At 40.2% G+C, this 8288-nt stretch overlaps 1 non-coding gene across 1 annotated transcript; it reads right to left on the bottom strand.

Moving 5' to 3' along the window:
* Positions 1-3859: 3859 nt before the first annotated feature.
* On the bottom strand, positions 3860-3942 carry Trnal-cag (transfer RNA leucine (anticodon CAG)). Its single transcript has one exon. It is a non-coding gene; the product is annotated as a tRNA-Leu (tRNA).
* Between the last annotated feature and the right edge of the window lie 4346 nt (positions 3943-8288).

Here is an 8288-nt window from a genome sequence, read left to right as displayed (position 1 = left end):
GTGCGTATGGTGAAACGCCTGAATCCTCATCGTCACAAAATGCACATAGCGAGGTGGGAGCCGCTTTTGTTTATACTAAATTCTGGCACAAAGCTATTCTTGGCTAGACCGGAGTATTCACCGCGCTTGCTACCGTTCTAGAAACCAACCTCAATTCAAAGCATCGTTCAGTGTGCACGTTCATCGAGATTCACGGCTTGTGAAAGTGCGTTGCTTTTCCAACAAACATTTCCTTCCACCCAGTGTGTATGTTTGCGTGTTTGTGTGTGATCACGAATCGGATATCAGTTGCGGCTAGTCAGTAACATGCTTCTACCCATCGATGCCCAACGCCCTGGGACAAGGTCGTCGGCCAGTAGGCGCTGTCGTCCAGACGATGGGCATGGCTGCCAAGGTGCGGTTCGAGAGTTGAAGCCGGATTGAAATATGGATTAGATTTTCCCGCCAGACGAATGATAGACCACCACAGCAGTACCGTGCTAAGGTGCATTAGGTCAACATGCTGTGTGCATGTGCATCGAGACTGAAGTGCATGAATAAGGCACTGAGGTAAGAATGGGCCACCTTCAATTGGACCATGAAATGCAGCCACCCGAAGCGTAACCGTACCAAGGTAAACAGAACTGGCACCTCGCCCACCCTGCCATGCGATTGTTCTACAGTTTTGCCTCATGCAGTACTGTCGACTTCATTTGCGCACCTCCTGTGAGGATGTGTTTGTGTGTGGTTGCGGTGTTTGCCACCAGAAAGGGGATACATCTGCAGGGTGCAATGTGCTATGTAAACTGTAACCAAAACTAACTCTCCACAGCATAAGGCATTACCTGAATCAAGGCTGATTCAAGCAGTAATTTGGCTTTCGGGTTTGGCTTTGCTGAAAAATCATACAGGAAGGATGTGTGCTACGCAGAGGCCAACAAAAGATAAAAATGTTATCGAATGATTATGTTTAGAGCTATTGCGAACAATTAAACGAACGATCTAAAAGGTGAGAAGAATTTACAGGTGATGATAACCTAACCTGACAAGCAACCATTTTTAAGAATGTAAAATGTAGAATAGTAAAAATAAACTGTCTTCACTCAACTATGCAGTATAGTGCTCGTTCGAGATCTTCAGTGATGTGCAATGAGCAGCATATTAAAGACTGAAGGCGTTTAAGTACAGAGGGATAGTGAAAACAATATATTAGGTCACTCAACAACACAACAACACTCTAGCTTCAAGTACAACTGCAATACGACAAATGAATTACGAATGTGTGCTTGAGGCTTATGTACATTGAAGGGGCAGCCGAACCTATACTCCATTTGTTTATATGGGTTTGCTTTATGTAAAAAAGTAATAAGGTAAAAGAAGTGGTACCGCTGAAATGACAGAGGTTGTTATTCGATTTTGATAACATTTGTCTAATAAGTGAACCGACAAAAATGAATGAAATTAATTTGATGTAGAGCATTGAAACGCACAATTGAAATTATATTAATATTTTATTTTTGGTGACCGTTTTTTCTCTAAGAATGTTGCAATTAATGCAAAATATTACTAAAAGAGTGAAATGAATTTTTTTAAAACATATTCTGCCAAATTCCTTTAAATATTATTATGAATGTTCAAAGAAGTTCAGATAATAATTTTAAAAGCCTATTCAAATATATTAGAAGAAGTTTAAAAGGACGACCCAAGCAATATATTCACCCATTACTATGGCGAAAAGACGTTTAAAACTTATTTAATGGGTTTAATTGTGTTGATTGACAGAAACTATATGATGATTTTCTGGAGCATCATGCAAAACTCTACGAGTTGCTGTCTAAAGGCTAAGCAAAGACCCTGCGGTATTGTACTGATGCTAAACTAATGTTTTTCAACACACATAAAATGTTAATAATCAATGTATGATATGTTCTTTATAATATGCATTTATAATATTGTAATTGAAACTGTGATAGTAATGAATCATTGGAGTAATGTAACGGGACGAAGTTTAAAAAATAATTACTCGTGGCTTATAATAATATGAGTGCATTAATATGATAAATAGAGATAAGTGAGAGAGAAAATAAGCAAACATTCGAATGAGAGAGTAACATATGATCAATGATATTTAAAAACAATGAGATGTAAATTTTTGACGAAGTTATGTCTTCAAGCTGTACATAATACAGCTACAGTACACATCAAATAATAAACGTTTACACAGATTATTGGAATATTATTTTCTTAGTTAAAAACATTTTATTGGGAATAAATGTACGTCTGAATAGCCTAACCTATCATCGACTATTAGGTAACAGGTTGGCTGATAAGTCCCCGGTCTGACACATAGATGGCGCCGCTAGTATTAAATGCATATTTTTTTATATAGTACCAACCTTCAAATGATTCGTGTCAAAATTTGACGTCTGTATGTCAATTAGTTTGTGAGACAGAGCGTCTTTTGTCAAGCAACTTTTGTTATTGTGTTGTTCCACCAAGACAACGCACCGTGCCACAAGTCATTGAGAACGATGGCAAAAATTCATGAATTGAGCTTCGAATTGCTTCCCCACCCACCGTATTCTCCAGATCTGGCCCCCAGCGACTTTTTCTTGTTCTCAGACCTCAAAAGGATGCTCGTAGCGAAAAAATTTGGCTGCAACGAAGAGGTGGTCGCCGAAACTGAGGCCTATTTTGAGGCAAAACGTCTTTGAACATTCATAATAATATTTAAAGGAATTTGGCAGAATATGTTTTAAAAAAATTCATTTCACTCTTTTAGTAATATTTTGCATTAATTGCAACATTCTTAGAGAAAAAAACGGTCACCAAAAATAAAATATTAATATAATTTCAATTGTGCGTTTCAATGCTCTACATCAAATTAATTTCATTCATTTTTGTCGGTTCACTTATTAGACAAATGTTATCAAAATCGAATAACAACCTTGAAGGGAACTATGTTGAATGATAAAAACGAATTTTGACAAAAAAAAAATGTTTTTCGTTGTTAGACCGGGGACTTATCAGCCAACCTGTTATATTAACGTATAGTGCACCCTAACGCACATCTAAGCACAGCAGGCTGCCACCACCAACAGAATTGTTCATCTCCACCCTCTAATCGAACAATGTGTACACGACGGAAACAACGACCCGTTTCGTCGGTAGTTAATAAATTAAACACTTTTTCTTTTGTGTGTCCAAGTTGGATCTTGATGTGACCGCTTCCCAGCATCGACTGACTGAGCACGCATTCACATACCGTTGTGGAGAATCCCTCGGTCTTTTCAACTAAGCATGCGCTTTACCGCTCGTAACACTTGCTCGTTCGGATGTTATTCCGGTGGGCTAGCGGCAACCTGTTGCTCAAATGCGTTTTGTTCCAGCTGGAGAGTTGTAATAGTGCGTTTAGGGCAAACTCCACCGGGAGCACTTCTTGCATCGGCTATCAACTTGGAGGCAGGTTGGGGAATTATAAACACGAGCAAGATAGCAGCACGACAATCCCATCCGAAAGGCCGGCGCAACATTTAGTAATCTTGTTGCAGTAGTATGTATTTGTGTCACGACAGTGAACTGCAAGTAAATATTCAGTATCGGAAATCAAATACCAAATAGCTGTTAACATAAAAATAATAAAAATGATATTAAATCTAAAATCTATTAAATCTCTTGATTATCAAGATTCTCTATATCGGAGATGTTACGTATTAACATTTTTGACTTGGATTTTAACACATACACATGGTCGATTGTGTTGTCATTATTTGCGTACTATTTTTATTATTTTAGTTACATTGCAATATGAGTTTTATTTTTTTGCGTACGTACCTATATAGTTATAACAACCAATTGCTTCACTTGAAAAAAGTTGGATTGTCAGAAGTGGGATTCGAACCCACGCCTACAGAGTAGACTACGACCTGAACGTAGCGCCTTAGACCGCTCGGCCATCCTGACTCGATGAAGGATGGTTGTATTTATTCGATTTGCTCGCCCAGCACGCGCACAACTGCGTCTAACGTCTAAAATTATCACGCGCTACCACACGTTATGCAATACTATGGTAATAGAATAATCCCTGGTAGTTGCCCAGCTCAATGCGTTCCCTTGTTAGCATTGTTAAGGGAATTGCCACGTAAAGAAAATGTATGTTATCTCTCTCCTAAGTTACAAAGACGCACTGCTTGACAGAGTGTCGAAGAGTAAACCAAAGATCCAGAATCATGCGTGTGTATACACCGATCATCAAACAAAGATATACGGAACATATCATGTTGTATTCTGATTTGATTTTCATTTCTCATCATATCTTTTTTTTCATTTGATACATGTTTTGTTTTCATTCGATATTTATTGCAAAGTGCAGTTGATTATTTCATTTAGTTGGTTATTACTACCATTTATCGAGCAAAATATTAAAAAGGGCGTAATAATTACAGTCTATTCCTGAGTTACACGGTTCTCGACTCACGCGGATTCGGAGATACGCGGTTTTCTAAATTTGACAGATTAAATGTCAAATTAGTACAATTTGCTTCAAGTTGCTAACAAATTGAAACCATTTAAAAGCCAAATATATTGCAATTTTCTGCATGAATCATATCCAATAAATGATAAAGTGTATAAAAGTACTAAATTACATCAAAAACTCCGAGTAATCAATAGTATTTTAGTCAAAAAACGTGAAATTCGACATACACGGATATTCGCGTTACGCGGATTCCTCGGGAACGCAGAAACCGCGTAACTCGGGAACAGACTGTACATAGTAAAACAAGAGCAACGATACATATAAGTGTAAATAATATTATAAACGTTAATGTATAAATAAATAAATTAATAAACATTTGAATGAATAATTTCAATTATAATTTCATGAATATGAAATTAGATAAATTTTCAATCGTGTATTCAAGTTACCTTACGAATATCACGAATATCGATACTTCCATTATTCGCAACAAAATTAACAATCGATTAGAAATTCTCATTTCACTTACATTCTCTTTCACCAAAATGTTTCTTTTATCCCATCTCCCTGTTCGGGATGCCATCGGCATGAATAATGTCTATTGGCTTAAGCACACTACGAAACCACCCAGTCACACGGAAGCCTATCTTCCAAAAACCGTCCTTTCTTTGCGCAACGAAACACTACAGCACGATGCTCTACCCATCTCTGTGCATCGCGAAACCTCTGCTTCGGAATCGCCCCCGGACCCCAGGGTGTAGATATCACAGCTACATTCTACGCATACTACCGACCCGCAGAATGTCCGCTATTTATGGTTCCCCGGAGTAAGCATCATCACCGCTCGCGAAAGGGCACACGGCGAAAGAACGTGCCCGTGTTCTTCCGCCTCGCATTCCGCCTAATCAAATCATCAAACCGCAAAGCGGGAAGCGTTTTTCAGGTGGTCTAAGGGAGGAAATGCAGATCGCGAAAAAAGCTCACTCCCTCTCTACCCAGGAAAGTGGCGCATAAACAACCAAACCAGCTACAACCGGTTTTTTTTTTCTTTCTCCAGCTAGGGAATTGGGACCTTTTTCCCATCGACCCAGCGGTGCATCTTTCGTATCGGGTTTTCCTGCTTGTCTGCTGCAAGAACCTGTTCGTCCACCTACACAAGCGGTGGTGCGAAGATTGCTGATTTGTGGAAGCCTAACCCAACCCTCGGCGAAGAAGTGCAGGTGAAAGGGTGCATGCGACAGGGTACACTTGATAAGTAAATAATTTTATCCATTTTCCCGCGCAGTTTTCGCGTACACCGTACCCTTTCACTTTACTGATGTGGTTGCTGGTGCTGCTGCTGGTGCTGCTTTGGCTTGGTTGCTGATTTTGCTCACCTCGTTGACCCGCGATGCAACTGGCGCGGTCGCGATTATCGTCCCGAACTGGTGTTCGATTATGTGCTCGCTTCGTTTGCATCGTTGAAGGCTATCTTAGATGGGTTGGTCCATCCATCGCACCCTGTTGCAGCAACAGTCTCGCAGCAGGTTCGGCGAATCAATTTCGGTGAAAGAAAAACCTTTCCAAACACCCTAGCGGCGGCCGACTGTGGGTGAGCGAGAATAAACATGATTAGGAATCGATGGGTGGCAAGAGGGAATGCTGCGCACTGCCAAAATGGGGTTGGGGAGGGAAGGAAAGGGGTATTGATGCGTTTCGGTGGCGCGTGAAAGGACGCGAAAGCGATGGTCATCATTAGCATTAAAACGGCACTTTTCGGAACGGCACCGGTTCCGAAAGCCGCCGCGGCTGAGCGGGAGCGGCGGAATCCATCAGGTAACAGAAACTGCATCGGAAGGAAAGGATGGTTCCATCTCAGCTTCGCTCTAACCGGTTCTCCCGATGGGCGATGGGGGATAAAGTTTTTCCTTCATTTCGCCACAAGCGCTCGCCCAACAAGCCGTCGGCCACGCCAACACGCTGACATCGTGGGGTCAATGTCGACGAGACCTCTCAGTTTGAACTCTGCGCTTGAGAGAAGGGTGGGTCCGTATGTGTGTGAGTATTTTTTTTTTATTTCTTACCTACTATACCTCTACTACCGATTGTATTGAGGCATTTCTTGGCGTTGATGGTGCTGTTACTTTTTTTACAAACGTCAATCTCTCAGCTGTTTGCGAAGATCGTTAATCATGTAGCGTCATGATTCACCACTGGGTGATGTGGTTGTCAGTGGCACAGGTGACAGCAGGAGTTGCTAAATGTTTGGAGCCTTTCGGATGTTTCACACCATTGCTCAGCACCCAATCATCGATAACCTCCCTTTTTGTTGTCCTGCGATTGAATTCCTTTCCATTCCAAAAAGATCTTGGCGGTGAGGTGTTCCATGAATGAGAAGCAAGTGGAGGGTCTGAAATTGGTGTTGTGATGGATGACATAACGGACATTCAGATCGTCGCTTCCTAATGAACATAGATGATATTTTAATCACATCAAGAATACTAATTTGAGTTTATCTACGGCTTTTCTTTTTGATGTTGAAAAAGGATAACTAGGAAAAAACACAATTATTAAACACTAAATTCTAAATGTGAAACGGCTTCTTTACAGTACATCATACACATTATGACTTATTTTTTACCTTCGGTCGAACGCTTTAATGTCTCACTTGAATTGTGCGTAACAGCTTACTGTTCTGGGTTCAAAGGAGTGTTAAGGATGTTATGAACAGAAATAAAAGTATGGATCGAAAAGAGTGTAAAAGTCTTCCCGGAGATCTTAAAAAAAAACTAACTAAAAATGATACACTTGATTAGGAATTGTACCAACCGTCACTAGGTTTAAAATGGCAATGTTTAAATAGATTGAAAATTCACGAAATAATGTTAAAACTTATGGTAACCCACAACATGGAGGCGATGTATAAATAATATAATTGTACCTAACGACACCAAACAAGTACATAACAAACAAATGCTATGTTGCTTTAAGTAATAAGAACTCCATAGTGGCTACACACTTATTAATGTTACTATCAGACAAAGAAGTCAAATATATAGCCAGGTCGGCACTATTTGAATGTAAAATGAATAGTGCATGAATTAAGTTATTAAAAATATTAAAGAGAACTAGTTTCATATTTTTACTTTTACTAAATTCGTTTACATAGCTATACACTAGCTAAAGCTGAATAGTGTTACTCTTGACTTCGCCAATGGCAATGTTTTCAATAGTATTTAAAATAAAGGTTTTAACATAATTAATAAATCACAGCTTATTGCAATCGTTTCTACTAAAAAAGAAGTATAATGTGACAACCCTGTTGATTCAAATACTCTTCGCGTCCAGTGATCCCCAACGTGATCTTTGTGGGTCTCTCAAAAATAAGATGGGCATTGTGGAAGCTGTAGATATATACCATGCTAGCTCACTTGTATCTCCGGATCAAATCTCACTCTCTTAAAGAAGCAAAACTCGTTCTCTCTTCTACTCTTTTTTACTACATTAAAGCTCCTTCTCCACACAGAATAAGCTCGTGGCCCCAAACAGTTTCGTTTCGTTGCGCTGGATGCTGCGGTTACTGTAATCTATGTTGCTCTCTTTCATCCATCCATACTCACATCGCAGCGAATCTCTCTTTTACAAAGCGCTCAGCTGACTTTACCCCCATCCGACTGGTGGTAGCGAGCTTTTTCTCACAGTTTTCCATTTGCCCCTCACTGCAATCCTCACCCGAAGCGGCTCGATCAGCAGCACCCACGACAAAGCGTTGGGCGCGTTCGACCGATCAACCGACTGACTGACTTCTGGTCGTTCAACGGCAACCCCGAGACGACGATCGATGCCAAAACCC

The sequence above is a fragment of the Anopheles gambiae genome, chromosome 3 (genome assembly GCF_943734735.2).
Source record: "Anopheles gambiae chromosome 3, idAnoGambNW_F1_1, whole genome shotgun sequence".
NCBI lineage: Eukaryota > Metazoa > Arthropoda > Insecta > Diptera > Culicidae > Anopheles > Anopheles gambiae.
Note: the sequence above shows the minus strand (reverse complement) of the source record. Positions and strands in the feature narration are given on the sequence as shown.